The 19,213-nt window shown below is 52.4% G+C and overlaps 1 protein-coding gene across 1 annotated transcript in view; it reads left to right on the top strand.

The window, feature by feature from the left end:
- Positions 1–9,353: 9,353 nt before the first annotated feature.
- cplane1 (ciliogenesis and planar polarity effector 1) overlaps positions 9,354–19,213 on the top strand; it is a 211,492-nt gene continuing 201,632 nt past the window's right edge. The window contains exon 1 of the mRNA XM_067982079.1: positions 9,354–9,603. The gene's annotated coding sequence lies outside the window, so the exon portion shown is untranslated. The remainder of the gene's footprint in view (positions 9,604–19,213) is intronic.

The raw sequence follows: 19,213 nt of genomic DNA, 5'->3' as shown, positions 1-19,213 counted from the left end.
TCCACTCTCTCTCTCTCTCTGGTACTCCCACTCTCTCTCTCTCTGGTACTCCCACTCTCTCTCTCTCTCTGGTACTCCCACTCTCTCTCTGTTCCTCCCACACTCTCTCTCTCTCTCTGTTTCTCCCACACTCTCTCTCTCTGTTCCTCCCACTCTCTCTCTCTCTCTGTTCCTCCCACACTCTCTCTCTCTCTGTTCCTCTCACACTCTCTCTCTCTCTCTCTCAGGACATCCCACTCTCTCTCAGGACATCCCACTCTCTCTCAGGACATCCCACTCTCTCTCAGGACATCCCACTCCCTCTCTCTCTCTCTCTGGTCCTCCCACACTCTCTCTCTCTGGTCGTCCCACACTCTCTCTCGCTGGTCGTCCCACACTCTCTCTCGCTGGTCGTCCCACACTCTCTCTCTCTGGTCTTCCCACTCTCTCCCTCCCCCTGGTCCTCCCACACCCTCTCTCTCTCTGGTCCTCCCACTCTCTCTCTCTCTCTCTGGTACTCCCACTCTCTCTCTCTCTCTCTGGTACTCCCACTCTCTCTCTGTTCCTCCCACACTCTCTCTCTCTCTCTCTCTCTGTTTCTCCCACACTCTCTCTCTCTCTCTGTTCCTCCCACACTCTCTCTCTGTTCCTCCAACTCTCTCTCTCTCTCTCTCTGTTCCTCCAACACACTCTCTCTCTCTCTCTGTTCCTCTCACACTCTCGATCTCTCTCTCTCTGTTCCTCTCACACTCTCTATCTCTCTCTCTCTCAGGACATCCCTCTCTCTCTCTCACTCTCTCTGGTCCTCCCTCTCTCTCTCTTTCTCTGGTCCTCCCACACTCTCTCTCTCTCTCTCTCTGGTCCTTCCTCCCTCTCTCTCTCTCTCTCTGGTCCTCCCTCTCTCTCTCTCTCTCTCTGGTCCTCCCTCTCTCTCTCTCTCTCTGGTCCTCCCTCTCTCTCTCTCTCTGGTCCTCCCACTCTCTCTCTCTGGTCCTCCCACTCTCTCTCTCTGGTCCTCCCACTCTCTCTCTCTCTGGTCCTCCCACTCTCTCTCTCTCTCTGGTCCTTTCACTCTCTCCCTCTCTCTCTGGTCCTCCCACTCTCTCCCTCTCTCTCTGGTCCTCCCACTCTCTCCATCTCTGGTCCTCCCACTCTCTCCATCTCTGGTCCTCCCACTCTCTCCATCTCTGCTCCTCCCACTCTCTCCATCTCTGCTCCTCCCACTCTCTCTCTCTCTCTGGTCCTTTCACTCTCTCCATCTCTGGTCCTCCCACTCTCTCCATCTCTGGTCCTCCCACTTTCTCTCTCTCTGGTCCTCCCACACTCTCTCTCTGGTCCTCCCACTCTCTCTCTCTCTCTCTGGTCCTCCCACTCTCTCTCTCTCTGGTCCTCCCACTCTCTCTCTCCCTCTGGTCCTCCCTCTCTCTCTCTGGTCCTCCCACTCTCTCTCTCTGGTCCTCCCACTCTCTCTCTCTCTGGTCCTCCCACTCTCTCCATCTCTGGTCCTCCCACTTTCTCTCTCTCTGGTCCTCCCACACTCTCTCTCTGGTCCTCCCACTCTCTCTCTCTCTCTGGTCCTCCCACTTTCTCTCTCTCTGGTCCTCCCACTCTCTCCCTCTCTCTGGTCCTCCCACTCTCTCCATCTCTGGTCCTCCCACTCTCTCTCTCTCTGGTCCTCCCACACTCTCTCTCTGGTCCTCCCACTCTCTCTCTCTCTCTCTGGTCCTCCCACTCTCTCTCTCTCTCTCTGGTCCTCCCACTCTCTCTCTGGTCCTCCCACTCTCTCCCTCTCTCTGGTCCTCCCACTCTCTCTCTCTGGTCCTCCCACTCTCTCTCTCCCTCTGGTACTCCCACTCTCTCTCTCTCTCTGGTCCTCCCACTCTCTCTCTCCCTCTGGTCCTCCCTCTCTCTCTCTCCCTATGGTCCTCCCTCTCTCTCTCTCCCTCTGGTCCTCCCACTCTCTCTCTCCCTCTGGTCCTCCCACTCTCTCTCTCTCTCTCTGGTCCTCCCACTCTCTCTCTATCTCTGGTCCTCCCTCTCTCTCTCTCTGGTCCTCCCACTCTCTCTCTGGTCCTCCCACTCTCTCTCTCTCTGGTCCTCCCACTCTCTCTCTCTCTGGTCCTCCCACTCTCTCTCTCTCTCTGGTCCTCCCACTCTCTCTCTCTCTGGTCCTCCCTCGCTCTCTCTCTCTCTCTGGTCCTCCCACTCTCTCTCTCTCTGGTCCTCCCTCGCTCTCTCTCCATCTCTGGTCCTCCCACTCTCTCCATCTCTGGTCCTCCCACTCTCTCTCTCTCTCTGGTCCTTTCACTCTCTCCATCTCTGGTCCTCCCACTCTCTCCATCTCTGGTCCTCCCACTTTCTCTCTCTCTGGTCCTCCCACACTCTCTCTCTGGTCCTCCCACTCTCTCTCTCTCTCTCTGGTCGTCCCACTCTCTCTCTCTCTGGTCCTCCCACTCTCTCCCTCTCTCTGGACCTCCCACTCTCTCCATCTCTGGTCCTCCCACTCTCTCTCTCTCTGGTCCTCCCACTCTCTCTCTCTCTGGTCCTCCCACTCTCTCTCTCTCGCTCTGGTCCTCCACTCTCTCTCTCTCTCTGGTCCTCCCACTCTCTCCCTCTCTCTGGTCCTCCCACTCTCTCCCTCTCTCTGGTCCTCCCACTCTCTCTCTCTCTCTGGTCCTCCCACACTCTCTCTCTCTCTCTGGTCCTCCCACTCTCTCTCTGGTCCTCCCACTCTCTCTCTGGTCCTCCCACTCTCTCTCTCTGGTCCTCCCACTCTCTCTCTATCTCTGGTCCTCCCTCTCTCTCTCTCTGGTCCTCCCACTCTCTCTCTCTCTGGTCCTCCCACTCTCTCTCTCTCTGGTCCTCCCACTCTCTCCCTCTCTGGTCCACCCACTCTCTCTCTCTCTGGTCCTCCCACTCTCTCTCTCTCTCTGGTCCTCCCACTCTCTCTCTCTCTCTGGTCCTCCCACTCTCTCTCTCTCTCTGGTCCTCCCACTCTCTCTCTCTCTGGTCCTCCCTCGCTCTCTCTCTCTCTCTGGTCCTCCCACTCTCTCTCTTTCTGGTCCTCCCTCCCACCCTCTCTCTTTCTGGTCCTCCCTCCCACTCTCTCTCTCTCTGGTCCTCCCTCGCTCTCTCTCTCTCTCTGGTCCTCCCTCGCTCTCTCTCTCTGGTCCTCCCACTCTCTCTCTCTCTGGTCCTCCCACTCTCTCTCTCTCTGGTCCTCCCACTCTCTCTGTCTCTCTGGTCCTCCCACACTCTCTCTCTCTGGTCCTCCCACACTCTCTCTCTCTGGTCCTCCCACTCTCTCTCTCTCTCTGGTCCTCCCACACTCTCTCTCTCTCTGGTCCTCCCACTCTCTCTCTCTCTCTGGTCCTCCCACTCTCTCTCTCTCTCTCTGGTCCTCCCACTCTCTATCTCTCTGGTCCTCCCACTCTCTCCCTCTCTCTGGACCTCCCACTCTCTCCATCTCTGGTCCTCCCACTCTCTCTCTCTCTGGTCCTCCCACACTCTCTCTCTGGTCCTCCCACTCTCTCTCTCTCTCTCTGGTCCTCCCACTCTCTCTCTCTCTCTCTGGTCCTCCCACTCTCTCTCTCTCTCTCTGGTCCTCCCACTCTCTCTCTCTCTCTCTGGTCCTCCCACTCTCTCTCTCTCTCTCTGGTCCTCCCACTCTCTCTCTCCCTGGTCCTCCCACTCTCTCTCTCTCTGGTCCTCCCACTCTCTCTCTCTCTCTCTGGTCCTCCCACTCTCTCTCTCTCTCTGGTCCTCCCTCCCTCTCTCTCTCTCTCTGGTCCTCCCTCTCTCTCTCTGGTCCTCCCTCTCTCTCTCTCTCTGGTCCTCCCTCTCTCTCTCTCTCTCTGGTACTCCAACTCTCTCTCTCTCTGGTCATCCCACTCTCTCTCTCTCTCTCTGGTCCTCCCACTCTCTCTCTCTCTCTCTGGTCCTCCCACTCTCTCTCTCTCTCTCTGGTCCTCCCACTCTCTCTCTCTCTCTCTGGTCCTCCCACTCTCTCTCTCTCTCTCTGGTCCTCCCACTCTCTCTCTCTCTCTCTCTGGTCCTCCCACTCTCTCTCTCTCTCTCTGGTCCTCCCACTCTCTCTCTCTCTCTCTCTGGTCCTCCCACTCTCCTTCTCTCTCTGGTCCTCCCACTCTCCTTCTCTCTCTCCCTCTCTCTGGTCCTCCCTCTCTCTCTCTCTCTGGTCCTCCCACTCTCTCTCTCTCTCTGGTCCTCCCACTCTCTCTCTGGTCCTCCCACTCTCCTTCTCTCTCTGGTCCTCCCTCTCTCTCTCCCTCTCTCTGGTCCTCCCACTCTCTCTCTCTCTCTCTGGTCCTCCCACTCTCTCTCTCTCTCTCTGGTCCTCCCACTCTCTCTCTCTCTCTCTGGTCCTCCCACTCTCTCTCTCTCTCTCTCTGGTCCTCCCACTCTCTCTCTCTCTCTCTCTAGTCCTCCCACTCACTCTCTCTGTCCTCCCACTCTCTCTCTCTCTCTCTGGTCCTCCCACTCTCTCTCTCTCTGGTCCTCCGACTCTCTCTCTCTCTCTCTGGTCCTCCCACTTTCTCTCTCTGGTCCTCGCTCCCTCTCTCTCTCTCTGGTCCTCCCTCTCTCTCTCTGGTCCTCCCTCTCTCTCTCTGGTCCTCCCTCTCTCTCTCTCTCTCTGGTACTCCCACTCTCTCTCTCTCTGGTCCTACCACTCTCTCTCTCTCTGGTCCTCCCACTCTCTCTCTCTCTGGTCCTCCCACTCTCTCTCTCTCTGGTCCTCCCACTCTCTCTCTCTCTGGTCCTCCCACTCTCTCTCTCTCTCTCTGGTCCTCCCTCCCTCTCTCTCTCTCTCTGGTCCTCCCTCTCTCTCTCTGGTCCTCCCTCTCTCTCTCTGGTCCTCTCTCTCTCTCTCTCTGGTCCTCCCTCTCTCTCTCTCTCTGGTCCTCCCTCTCTCTCTCTCTCTCTGGTACTCCAACTCTCTCTCTCTCTCTCTCTGGTCCTCCCACTCTCTCTCTGTCTCTCTGGTCCTCCCACTCTCTCTCTCTGGTCCTCGCTCCCTCTCTCTTTCTCTGGTCCTCCCTCTCTCTCTCTGGTCCTCCCTCTCTCTCTCTGGTCCTCCCTCTCTCTCTCTCTCTCTGGTACTCCCACTCTCTCTCTCTCTGGTCCTCCCACTCTCTCTCTCTCTCTCTCTCTCTGGTCCTCCCACTCTCTCTCTCTCTCTGGTCCTCCCTCCCTCTCTCTCTCTCTCTCTGGTCCTCCCTCTCTCTCTCTGGTCCTCCCTCTCTCTCTCTCTCTCTGGTACTCCCACACTCTGTCTCTCTCTCTCTCTCTGGTCCTCCCACACTCTGTCTCTCTCTCTCTCTCTTGTCCTCCCACCCTCTCTCTCTCTCCGGTCCTCCCACTCTCTCTCTCTCTCTGGTACTCCCACTCTCTCTCTCTCTGGTACTCCCACTCTCTCTCTCTCTCTGGTACTCCCACTCTCTCTCTGTTCCTCCCACACTCTCTCTCTCTCTGTTTCTCCCACACTCTCTCTCTCTGTTCCTCCCACTCTCTCTCTCTCTCTGTTCCTCCCACACTCTCTCTCTCTCTGTTCCTCTCACACTCTCTCTCTCTCTCTCTCAGGACATCCCACTCTCTCTCAGGACATCCCACTCTCTCTCAGGACATCCCACTCTCTCTCAGGACATCCCACTCCCTCTCTCTCTCTCTCTGGTCCTCCCACACTCTCTCTCTCTGGTCGTCCCACACTCTCTCTCGCTGGTCGTCCCACACTCTCTCTCGCTGGTCGTCCCACACTCTCTCTCTCTGGTCTTCCCACTCTCTCCCTCCCCCTGGTCCTCCCACACCCTCTCTCTCTCTGGTCCTCCCACTCTCTCTCTCTCTCTCTGGTACTCCCACTCTCTCTCTCTCTCTCTGGTACTCCCACTCTCTCTCTGTTCCTCCCACACTCTCTCTCTCTCTCTCTCTCTGTTTCTCCCACACTCTCTCTCTCTCTCTGTTCCTCCCACACTCTCTCTCTGTTCCTCCAACTCTCTCTCTCTCTCTCTCTGTTCCTCCAACACACCTCTCTCTCTCTCTCTGTTCCTCTCACACTCTCGATCTCTCTCTCTCTGTTCCTCTCACACTCTCTATCTCTCTCTCTCTCAGGACATCCCTCTCTCTCTCACTCTCTCTGGTCCTCCCTCTCTCTCTCTTTCTCTGGTCCTCCCACACTCTCTCTCTCTCTCTCTCTGGTCCTTCCTCCCTCTCTCTCTCTCTCTCTGGTCCTCCCTCTCTCTCTCTCTCTCTGGTCCTCCCTCTCTCTCTCTCTCTGGTCCTCCCACTCTCTCTCTCTGGTCCTCCCACTCTCTCTCTCTGGTCCTCCCACTCTCTCTCTCTCTGGTCCTCCCACTCTCTCTCTCTCTCTGGTCCTTTCACTCTCTCCCTCTCTCTCTGGTCCTCCCACTCTCTCCCTCTCTCTCTGGTCCTCCCACTCTCTCCATCTCTGGTCCTCCCACTCTCTCCATCTCTGGTCCTCCCACTCTCTCCATCTCTGCTCCTCCCACTCTCTCCATCTCTGCTCCTCCCACTCTCTCTCTCTCTCTGGTCCTTTCACTCTCTCCATCTCTGGTCCTCCCACTCTCTCCATCTCTGGTCCTCCCACTTTCTCTCTCTCTGGTCCTCCCACACTCTCTCTCTGGTCCTCCCACTCTCTCTCTCTCTCTCTGGTCCTCCCACTCTCTCTCTCTCTGGTCCTCCCACTCTCTCTCTCCCTCTGGTCCTCCCTCTCTCTCTCTGGTCCTCCCACTCTCTCTCTCTGGTCCTCCCACTCTCTCTCTCTCTGGTCCTCCCACTCTCTCCATCTCTGGTCCTCCCACTTTCTCTCTCTCTGGTCCTCCCACACTCTCTCTCTGGTCCTCCCACTCTCTCTCTCTCTCTGGTCCTCCCACTTTCTCTCTCTCTGGTCCTCCCACTCTCTCCCTCTCTCTGGTCCTCCCACTCTCTCCATCTCTGGTCCTCCCACTCTCTCTCTCTCTGGTCCTCCCACACTCTCTCTCTGGTCCTCCCACTCTCTCTCTCTCTCTCTGGTCCTCCCACTCTCTCTCTCTCTCTCTGGTCCTCCCACTCTCTCTCTGGTCCTCCCACTCTCTCCCTCTCTCTGGTCCTCCCACTCTCTCTCTCTGGTCCTCCCACTCTCTCTCTCCCTCTGGTACTCCCACTCTCTCTCTCTCTCTGGTCCTCCCACTCTCTCTCTCCCTCTGGTCCTCCCTCTCTCTCTCTCCCTCTGGTCCTCCCTCTCTCTCTCTCCCTCTGGTCCTCCCACTCTCTCTCTCCCTCTGGTCCTCCCACTCTCTCTCTATCTCTGGTCCTCCCTCTCTCTCTCTCTGGTCCTCCCACTCTCTCTCTGGTCCTCCCACTCTCTCTCTCTCTGGTCCTCCCACTCTCTCTCTCTCTGGTCCTCCCACTCTCTCTCTCTCTCTCTGGTCCTCCCACTCTCTCTCTCTCTGGTCCTCCCACTCTCTCCATCTCTGGTCCTCCCACTTTCTCTCTCTCTGGTCCTCCCACACTCTCTCTCTGGTCCTCCCACTCTCTCTCTCTCTCTCTGGTCCTCCCACTCTCTCTCTCTCTGGTCCTCCCACTCTCTCCCTCTCTCTGGACCTCCCACTCTCTCCCTCTCTCTGGTCCTCCCACTCTCTCTCTCTGGTCCTCCCACTCTCTCTCTCTCTCTGGTCCTCCCACACTCTCTCTCTCTCTCTGGTCCTCCCACTCTCTCTCTGGTCCTCCCACTCTCTCTCTGGTCCTCCCACTCTCTCTCTCTGGTCCTCCCACTCTCTCTCTATCTCTGGTCCTCCCTCTCTCTCTCTCTGGTCCTCCCACTCTCTCTCTCTCTGGTCCTCCCACTCTCTCTCTCTCTGGTCCTCCCACTCTCTCCCTCTCTGGTCCTCCCACTCTCTCTCTCTCTGGTCCTCCCACTCTCTCTCTCTCTCTGGTCCTCCCACTCTCTCTCTCTCTCTGGTCCTCCCACTCTCTCTCTCTCTGGTCCTCCCTCGCTCTCTCTCTCTCTCTGGTCCTCCCACTCTCTCTCTTTCTGGTCCTCCCTCCCACCCTCTCTCTTTCTGGTCCTCCCTCCCACTCTCTCTCTCTCTGGTCCTCCCTCGCTCTCTCTCTCTCTCTGGTCCTCCCTCGCTCTCTCTCTCTGGTCCTCCCACTCTCTCTCTCTCTGGTCCTCCCACTCTCTCTCTCTCTGGTCCTCCCACTCTCTCTCTCTCTCTGGTCCTCCCACACTCTCTCTCTCTGGTCCTCCCACACTCTCTCTCTCTGGTCCTCCCACTCTCTCTCTCTCTCTGGTCCTCCCACACTCTCTCTCTCTCTGGTCCTCCCACTCTCTCTCTCTCTCTGGTCCTCCCACTCTCTCTCTCTCTGGTCCTCCCACTCTCTATCTCTCTGGTCCTCCCACTCTCTCCCTCTCTCTGGACCTCCCACTCTCTCCATCTCTGGTCCTCCCACTCTCTCTCTCTCTGGTCCTCCCACACTCTCTCTCTGGTCCTCCCACTCTCTCTCTCTCTCTCTGGTCCTCCCACTCTCTCTCTCTCTCTCTGGTCCTCCCACTCTCTCTCTCTCTCTCTGGTCCTCCCACTCTCTCTCTCTCTCTCTGGTCCTCCCACTCTCTCTCTCTCTCTCTGGTCCTCCCACTCTCTCCCTCTCTCTGGTCCTCCCACTCTCTCCCTCTCTCTGGTCCTCCCACTCTCTCTCTCTGGTCCTCCCACTCTCTCTCTCTCTCTCTGGTCCTCCCACACTCTCTCTCTCTGGTCCTCCCACTCTCTCTCTCTATCTGATCCTCCCACTCTCTCTCTGGTCCTCCCACTCTCTCTCTCTGGTCCTCCCACTCTCTCTCTATCTCTGGTCCTCCCTCTCTCTCTCTCTGGTCCTCCCACTCTCTCTCTCTCTGGTCCTCCCATTCTCTCTCTCTCTGGTCCTCCCACTCTCTCTCTCTCTCTGGTCCTCCCACTCTCTCTCTCTCTCTCTGGTCCTCCCACTCTCTCTCTCTCTCTCTGGTCCTCCCACTCTCTCTCTCTCTGGTCCTCCCACTCTCTCTCTCTGGTCCTCCCACTCTCTCTCTCTCTCTGGTCCTCCCACTCTCTCTCTCTCTGGTCCTCCCTCGCTCTCTCTCTCTCTCTGGTCCTCCCACTCTCTCTCTTTCTGGTCCTCCCTCCCACTGTCTCTCTTTCTGGTCCTCCCTCCCACTCTCTCTCTTTCTGGTCCTCCCTCCCACTCTCTCTCTCTCTGGTCCTCCCTCGCTCTCTCTCTCTCTGGTCCTCCCACTCTCTCTCTCTCTGGTCCTCCCACTCTCTCTCTCTCTGGTCCTCCCACTCTCTCTCTCTCTGGTCCTCCCACTCTCTCTCTCTCTGGACCTCCCACTCTCTCTCTCTGGTCCTCCCACTCTCTCTCTCTCTCTGGTCCTCCCACTCTCTCTCTCTGGTCCTCCCACTCTCTCTCTCTCTGGTCAGTGGTTGTCAGGGCGGCCGCTCTTGCCTTGACGCGTTCTCGGCTCTTTAGCGGTTGCCGGGCGGCGGCCCGAGGGAGATTCAAACGGTCAGTCGGCGGAGAGAGACCCGGGGGCGGAGAGAGACCGGCCGGCCGGCCCGGGGAGAGGAGAGCGGGGACCCGGTAAGAGGCGCTCGCATTGTGGGGCCTGCACTCGCGAGGCTTCTCACAGCCGCTCCCCCCCCCCCGCGGGGCCCGCAGCCTGGGGCGCCCCCCGGCTCCCCGCCCACCACGTAATCGTCCCTCCTCCCTCCCTCCCTCCTCCTCCTCCCCCTCCCCCCCCCCCTCCCTCTCTCCTCCCCCTCCCCCCCCCCCCTCCCTCTCTCCTCCCCCTCCCCCCCCCCCTCCCTCTCTCCTCCCCCTCCCCCCCCCCTCCCTCTCTCCTCCCCCTCCCCCCCCCCCTCCCTCTCTCCTCCCCCTCCCCCTCCCCCCCCCCTCCCCCCTCCCCCCCCCCTCCCTCTCTCCTCCCCCTCCCCCCCCCCCTCCCTCTCTCCTCCCCCCCTCCCTCCCCCCTCCCCCTCTCCCTCCCCCCCTCCCTCCCCCCTCCCCCTCTCCCTCCCTCCCCCCCCCCCCCTCTCTCCCTCCCTCCCCGCCTCCCCCCCGCGCGCGCGCTCCCACCTCAGATAGTGAAGCAGTCCGAGCCCGCATGCAGCAAGACCTGGACAACATCCAGGCTTGGGCTGATAAGTGGCAAGTAACATTCGCGCCAGACAAGTGCCAGGCAATGACCATCTCCAACAAGAGAGAGTCTAACCACCTCCCCTTGACATTCAACGACATTACCATCGCCGAGTTCTTTGATGAAGTAACGGAGAGGGTTGATGAGGGGAGTGCGGTTGATATTGTGTTTCTGGACTTTCAAAAGGTATTTGATAAAGTGTCGCATAATAGACTTGTTAGCAAAATTAAAGCCCATGGATTAAAGGGACAGTGACAGCGTGGATACAAAATTGGCTCGGGGACAGAAAGCTGGAGTATTGTGTCCAATTCTGGGCCCCGCACTTTAGGAAGGATGTGAAGGCCTTAGAGAGGGTGCAGAGGAGATTTACTAGAATGGTTCCGGGGATGAGGGACTTCAGTTATGTGGAGAGACTGGAGAAGCTGGGGTTGTTCTCCTTTGAACAGAAAAAGTTAAGGGGAGATTTGATAGAGGTGTTCAAAATCATGAAGGGTTTTGATGGAGTAACTATCTCCAGTGGCAGAGGGTCAGTAACCTGAGGACACAGATTTTAGGTAATTGGCAAAAGAACCAGAGGTGAGATGAGGATAAATTATTTTACACAGTGAGTTGTTGTGATCTGGAATTCACTGCCTGAAGGGGCGGTGGGAGCAGATTCAATAATAACGTTCATAAGGGAATTGGATAAATACTTGAAGGGAAATAATTGCAGGGGAATGGGACTAATTGCATAGCTCATTCAAAGAGCTGGCACAGGCATGATGGGCGGTATGGCCTCTTTTTTTCATTCATGGGATGTGGGCGTCGCTGCCAAGGCCGGCATTTATTATCCATCCCTAATTGCCCTTGAGAAGGTGGTGGTGAGCTGCCTTCTTGAGCCGCTGCAGTCCGTGTGGTGAAGGTTCTCCCACAGTGCTGTTGGGAAGGGAGTTCCAGGATTTTGACCCAACAACGATGACTTGTAGATGGTGGAAAGGCTTTGGGAAGTCAGGAGGTGAGTCACTCGGCGCAGAATACCCAGCCTCTGACCTGCTCTTGTAGCCACAGTATTTATGTGGCTGGTCCAGTTAAGTTTCTGGTCAATGAAAAAAATGTTAAAGGCAAAATTAAAGGCACTTTATCTGAATGCACACTGCATTCGCAACAAGGTAGATGAATTGACGGCACAAATAGAAGTAAATGGGTATGATCTAATTGCCATTACAGAGACATGGCTGCAGGGTGACCAAGGCTGGGAACTGAATATTGAAGGATATTCGACATTTATGCGGCAGGCAAGAAAGAAAAGGAGGTGGGGTAGCGCTGTTAATAAAGGATGCGATCAGTACAATAGTGAGAGGATCTTGGCTCAGACGATGAAGATGTCGAATCAGTTTGGGTGGAGCTAAGAAACAGCAAGGGGCAGAAAACGCTGGTGGGAGTTGTTTATAGGCCACCAAACAGTAGTGGTAATGTAGGGCATGGTATAAAGCAGGAAATTAGAAGTGCATGTAACAAGAGTAATACAGTAATCATGGGGGACTTTAATCTACATATAGATTGGGCAAACCAAATTAGCACTAATACTGTGGAGGACAAATTCCTGGAATGTACATGAGATGGTTTTCTAGATCAGTACTTTGAGGAACCAACTAGGAAACAGGCTATTTTAGATCTAGTATTGTGCAATGAGACATGGTTAATTAATAATCTTGTTGTAAAGGAGCCCTTAGGGAATCCTGCAGATTGGAGGGTGGCAAATGTAACCCCACTGTTTAAGAAAGGAGGGAGAGAGAAAACAGGGAACTACAGACCTGTTAGCCTGACATCAGTAGTAGGGAAAATGGAATCTATTTTAAAGGATGTGATAACAGGACACTTAGAAAATAATAATAGGATTTGGCAGAGTCAACATGGATTTATGAAAAGGAAATCATGTTTGACAAACCTATTGGAGTTCTTTGAGGATGTAACTAAATAGAATAGATAAGGGGGAACCAGTGGATGTGGTGTATTTGGATTTTCAGAAGGTTTTCGATAAGGGCCCACACAGGAGGTTGGTGAACAAAGTTAGGGCACATGGGATTGGGGGTAATATACTGGCATGGATTGAGAATTGGTTAACAGACAGGAAACAGAGAGTAGGAATAAATGGGTCTTTTTCAGGTTGGCAGACTGACTAGTGGGGTACCGCAGGGATCAGTGCTTGGGCCCCAGCTATTCACAATATATATCAATGATTTGGATGAGGGGACCAAATGTAATATTTCCAAGTTTGCTGATGATACAAAACTAGGTGGGAATGTGAGTTGTGAGGAGGATGCAAAGAGGCTTCAAGGGGATATAGACAGGCTAAGTGAGTGGGCAAGAACATGGCAGATGGAATATAATATGGAAAAATATGAAGTTGCCCACTTTGGTAGGAAAAACAGAAATACAGAGTATTTTCTAAATGGTGAGAGATTGGGAAATGTTGATGTTCAAAGGGACCTGGGTGTCCTTGTACATGAGTCACTGAAAGCCAACATGCAGGTGTAGCAAGCAATTAGGAAAGCAAATGGTATGTTGGCCTTTATTACAAGAAGATTTGAGCACAGGAGTAAAGATGTCTTACTGCAATTATACAGGGCCTTGGTGAGACCGCACCTGGAATATTGTGTGTAGTTTTGCTCTCCTTACCTAAGAAAGGATATACTTGCCGTAGAAGGAGTGCAAGAAGGTTCACCAGACTGATTCCTGGGTTGGCGGGATTGTTGTATGAGGAGAGATTGAGCAGACTAAGGCTGTATTCTCTAGAGTTTAGAAGAATGAGAGGTGATCTCATTGAAACATACAAAATTCTTACAGGGCTCGACAGGGTAGATGCAGGGAGGATGTTTCCCCTGGCTGGGGAATCTAGAACCAGGGGTCACAGTCTCAGAATAAGGGGTCAGCCATTTAGGACTGAGATGAAAAATTTCTTCACTGAGGGTGGTGAATCTTTGGAATTCTCTACCTCAGACGGCCTTGGAGGCTCAGTCATTGAGTACGTTCAAAACAGAGATCGATAGATTTCTAGATATCAAAGGCATCAAGGGATATGGCGATGGTGCAGGAAAATGGGGTTGAGGTAGAAGTTCAGCCATGATCTTATTGAATGGTGGAGCAGGCTCGAGGGGCTGGATGGCCTACTCCTGCTCCTATTTCTTATGTTCTTGTGTGCTAATGGTGACTCCCAGGATCTTGATGGGGGATTTGACGATGGTAATGCCATTGAATGTCATTCTCAGCCCCATTCTATGCGGTATCATTCTATGATAGAAACATAGAAAATAGGAGCAAGAGTAGGCCATTCGGCCCTTCGGGTCTGCTCCGCCATTCAAAATGATCATGGCTGATCGTCTAACTCAGTACCCTGTTCCTGCTTTTTTTCCCATATCCCTTGACCCTTTTAGCATTAAGAAATATATCTATCTTCTTCTTGAATACATCTAATGACTTGACCTCCACTGCCTTCTGTGGGAGAGAATTCCACAAGTTCACCACCCTCTGAGTGAAGAAATTTCTCCTCATCTCGGTTCTAAATGGCATTCCCCGTATCCTGAGTTTGTGACCCCTGATTCAGGACTCCCCAGCCATCGGGAACATCCTCCCTGCATCTAGTCTAGTCCTGTAAGAATTTTATATGTTTCGATGAGATCACCTCTCGTTCTTCTAAACTCTAGTGAATACAGGCCTAGTCGACCCAATCTCTCCTCATACGTCAGTCCTGCCATCCCAGGAATCAGTCTGGTAAACCTTCGTTGCACTCCCTCCATGGCAAGGACATCCTCAGATAAGGAGACCAAAACTGCACACAATACTCCAGATGTGGTCTCACCATGGCCCTGTATAACTGCAGTAAGACATCCCTGCTCCTGTACTCAAAACCTCTTGCAATGAAGGCCAACATACCATTCGCCTTCCTAACTGCTTGCTGCACCTGAATGCTCACTTTCAGCGACTGGTGTACGAGGACACCCAGGTCTCGTTGCGCCTCCCCTTTTCCCAATCTATCACTATTCAGAAAATAATCTGTCTTTCTGTTTTTACAACCAAAGTGGATAACCTCACATTTATCCATGTTCTTGCCCACTCACCCAACTTGTCTAAATCACATTGGAGCCTCTTTGCATCCTCCTCACAGCTCACATTCCACCCCAGCTTTGTGTCAACTGCAAACTTGGAAATGTTACATTTAGTTCCCTCATCCAAATCATTGATATATATAGTGTGAATAGCTGGGGCCCAAGCACTGATCCCTGCGGTACCCCACTAGTCACTGCCTGCCACCCGGCAAAAGACCCGTTTATTCCTACTCTCTGTTTCCTGTCTGTCAACCAATTCTCAATCCATGCCAGTATATTCCCCCCAATCCCATGAGCTTTAATTTTGCACACTAACCTCTTGTGTGGGACCTTATCAAAAACCTTCTGAAAATCCAAATACACCACATCCACTGGTTCTCCCCTATCTATTCTACTAGTTACATCCTCAAAAAACTCCAGTAGATTTGTTAAGCATGATTTCCCTTTCATAAACCCATGCTGACTTTGTCCAATCCCATTAATGCCCTCCAAGTGTTCTGTTATCATATCCTTTATAATCGACTCCAGCATTTTCCCCACTACTGATGTTAGGCTAACTGGTCTGTAATTCCCTGTTTTTTCTCTTCCTTTTTTAAATAGTGGGGTTACATTTGCCACCCTCCAATCTGTAGGAACTGTTCCAGAGTCTATAGAATTTTGGAAGATGATCACCAATGCATCCACTATTTCCAGGGCACTTCCTTTAGAAAATAGTGGATGCATTGGTGATCATCTTCCAAAATTCTATAGATTCTATATGATTCTATGGGTCCTCCATTATCAGTATCCTGGGGGTTGCCATTGACTAGAAACTGACCTGGACCAGCCACACACATGCCATGGTTACTAGAATAGGTCAGAGGCTGGGTATTCTGCAGTGAATGGCTCACCCTCCTGCCTCCCCAAAGCCCCTCCACCACCTACATGGCACAAGTCAGGAGGGAGATGGAATACTGTCCACTTGCTGGCATGGGTGCAGCTGCAAAAGCACTAAAGAAACTCGACACCATTCTGGAGAAGGCAGTCCACTTGATCGGCATCAGTACAACTTAAACATCCACTCCCTCTACCTCCAGCGCACCGTGGCTACAGTGTGTACTATCTATGGGACACACTGCAGGAAGTTCCCAAGGCATCTTCAGTAGATGCATCCCAGGAATTAATTTTTAAAAAATAACAACACACGGCTAGTGGTACGGTCACACGGGATAACGCATGGCTAGTGGTACGGTCACACGGGATAACGCATGGCTAGGGGTGCATTACACGTGGGATACTGCATGGCTCGGGGTGTGTTACACATGGGATGCTACATGACTAGGGGTGCGTTACACATGGGATATCGCACGACTAAGGGTGCGTTACATGCGGGATAACACATGGTTAGAGGTGCGTAACGTGGAATAACACACGGCTAGGGTGCGTTACACGTGGGATAACGCACGACTTTGGTGTGTTACACACGGGTTAAAATTTGAGTTATTGGTGAGTAAGTGCCACTTGATAGCACTGTTGACAACGACTCCTATCACTTTGCTGATGATTGAGTGTAGGCTGATGGGGCTGCTATTGGCCAAGCTGGATTTGTCCTGCATTTTGTGGACAGGACATACCTGGGCAATTTTCCACTTGGTTGGGTAGATGCCAGTGTTGTAGCTGTACTGGAACAGCTTGGCTAGACGAGAGGCTGGTTTTGGAGCACAGGTTTTCAGCACTACAGCTGGAATATTGTCAGGACACATCTTTTCTGTGTCCAATAGACTCAGCCATTTCTTGATCTCATATGTAGTGAATCGAATTGGCTGAAGACTGGCATTTGTGGTGGTGGAGACCTCAAGAGGAGGTTAAGAAGCATCATCTATTCAGCACTTCTGGGTTTTTTTATTCGTTCGTGGGATGTGGGCGTCGCTGGCGAGGCCAGCATTTAATGCCCATCCCTAATTGCCCTTGAGAAGGTGGTGGTGAGCCGCCTTCTTGAACCGCTGCAGTCCGTGTGGTGAAGGTTCTCCCACAGTGCTGTTAGGAAGGGAGTTCCAGGATTTTGACCCAGCGACAATGAACGAATGGCGATATATTTCTAAGTCGGGATGGTGTGTGACTTGGAGGGGAGCGTGCAGGTGATGTTCCCAATGCCTGCTGCCCTTGTCCTTCAAGGTGGTAGAGGTCACGGGTTTGTGAGGTGCTGTCGAAGAAGCCTTGGCGAGTTGCTTCAGTGCATCCTGTGGATGGTAAACACTGCAGCCACTGTGCGCTGGTGGATGGGGTGCCAATCAAGCGGGCTGCTTTGTCCTGGCTGAAGATGTTTGCGAACACTTCAGCCTTGTCTTTTGCACTCATGCTGGGCTCGGTTGTCATTGAGGATGGGGATGTTCATGCAGCCTCCTCCTGCTGTTACTTGCTTGATTGTCCACCACCATTCGCGACTGGATGTGGCAGGACTGCAGAGCTTTGACCTGATCCGCTGGTTGTGGGATCACTTAGCTCTGTCTATAGCACGCTGCTTAGCATGCATGTAATCCTTTATTGTAGCTTCACCAGGTTGACACCTCATGTTCAGGTATTACATAGAATTTACAGCACAGAAACAGGCCATTTGGCCCAACTGGTCTATGCCTCACGAGCCTCCTCCCACTCTATTTACTTCATCTCACCCTATCACCATATCCTTCCATTCCTTTCTCCCCCTCATTTATCCCGCTTTCCCTTAAATGCATCGATGCTATTTGCCTCAACTACTCCTTGTGGTAGTGAGTTCCACATTCTAACCACTCTCTGGGTAAAGAAGTTTCTCCTGAATTCCCTACTGGATTTATTAGTGACTATCTTATATTTATGACCTCTAGTTTTGGATTCCTCACAAGTGGAAACATTTTCTCTACGTCTACCCTTTCGTAATCTTAAAGGTCTCTATCAGGTCACCCCTCAGTCTTATCTTTTCTAGAGAAAAGAGCCCCAGCCTGCTCAATCTATACTGATAGGTATAACCTCTCAGTTCCGCTATCATCCTTGTGAATCTTTTATGCACCTTCTCCAGTGCCTCTATATCCATTTTTATAATACGGAGACCAGAACTGTGTACAATACTCCAAGTGTGGTCTAACCAAGGTTCTATACAAGTTTAACATAACTTCTCTGCTTTTCAATTCTATCCCTTTAGAAATGAACCTTACAGCACTTTTTATGGTCTTATTAACCTGTGTCGCTACTTTTAGTGTTTTGTGTATCTGTGCCCCCAGATCCCTTTGCTCCTCTACCCCTTTTAGACTTATTTTCCAATGTGGCCTTTTTATTCTTCCTACCAAAATGCCGCACCGCACTTATCTATATTGAAATTCATTTGCCAATTACACGCCCATTTTGCAAGTTTGTTAACGTCTTATTGTATTTTGTCGCAGTCCTCCTCGGTATTAACCACACCAATTTGATGTCACCCGCAAATGCTGATATTGTTCTGATTCCCGAGTCCAAATCGTTTATGTAAGTGGTGAACCACAGTGGTTCCAGCACCAATCCCTGTGGAACATCACTTCCCACCTTTTGCCAGTCTGAGTAACTACCTTTAACCCCTACTCTCTGTTTTCTGTTTTGTAGTCAGCTTGCTATCCATTCTGCCACTTGTCCCATGACTCCACATGCTTTGACCTTAGTCATGAGTTTACAATGCAGTACCTTATTGAAGGTCTTTTGAAAATCCAAATACATTACATCTACTACATTACCCTTGTCTACCCTTTCTGTTATTTTTTTCAAAGAATTCAATAAGGTTGGTCAAGAAAGACCCTTTTGGAATCTGTGCTGACTATTCTTTATTATATTTTCGGTTTCTAGATGTTTTTCCATTATCTTTCCTACACCGACATCAAGCTAATTGGTCTATAGTTCCTTGGACTTGTTCAATCTCCCTTTTTAAATATAGGAATCACATTAGCTGTCTCCCAGTCCTCTGGCACTATTCTATTGAATAATAGTGCCATCTCTTCCCGAGTTTGAGTAACCCTGGTGCTGCTCCTGGCGTGCTCTTCTACACTCCTCATTGAACCAGGGTTGGTCACCTGCCTTGATAGTGACGGTGGAGTGCGGAATATGCAGGGCCATACAGTAACAGATTGTGCTGGTATACAATTCTGCTGCTGCTGATGGCCCACAGCGCCTCATGGCTACCCAGTTTTGAGCTGCTAGATCTGTTCTTAAGCTATTCCAGTTAGCATAGCGGTCAGTCTGGCAGCTTTGTCCTCCAGAGTCAGCCAGCTCAGCCTGAAGTCAATGTTGAGGACTCCCAGGGCCACCCCCACCCCCCAACTGTATACCGCTGTGCCCCCATTTATGGTGGGTCTGTCCTGCCAGTGGGACAGGACATAGAAAATAGGAGCAGGAGTAGGCCATTTGGCCCTTCGAGCCTGCACCGCCATTCAATATGATCATGGCGAATCCTCTATCTCAATACCATATTCCCGCTCTCTCCCCATACCCCTTGATGCCTTTTGTCTCCAGAAATCTATCTAGCTCCTTCTTAAATATATTCAGTGACTTGGCCTCCACAGCCTTCTGTGGTAGATCATTCCACAGGTTCACCACCCAGTGAGTGAAGAAATTTCTCCTCATCTTAGTCCTAAATGTCCTACCCCGTATCCTGAGACTGTGACCCCTCGTTCTGGACCCCCCAGCCAGGGGAAAGATCCTCCCTGCATCCGGTCTGTCTCGCCCTGTCAGAATTTTATATGTTTTAATGAGATCTCCTCTCATTCTTCTAAATTCGAGTGAATACAAGCCGAGTCGACCCAATCTCTCCTCATAGGACAGTCCTGAAAACTCAGGGATCAGTCTGGTGAACCTTTGCTGCACTCCCTCTATGGCAAGTATATCCTTTCTTAGGTAAGGAGACCAAAACTGCACATAATACTCCAGGTGTGGTCTCACCAAGGCCCTGTATAACTGCAGTAAGACATCCTTGCTCTTGTACTCAAATCCT

Source organism: Heptranchias perlo, chromosome 4 (genome assembly GCF_035084215.1).
Source record: "Heptranchias perlo isolate sHepPer1 chromosome 4, sHepPer1.hap1, whole genome shotgun sequence".
Taxonomy (NCBI): domain Eukaryota; kingdom Metazoa; phylum Chordata; class Chondrichthyes; order Hexanchiformes; family Hexanchidae; genus Heptranchias; species Heptranchias perlo.
The sequence above is the reverse complement of the archived record's forward strand: the minus strand, read 5'-3'. Positions and strand labels throughout refer to the sequence as shown.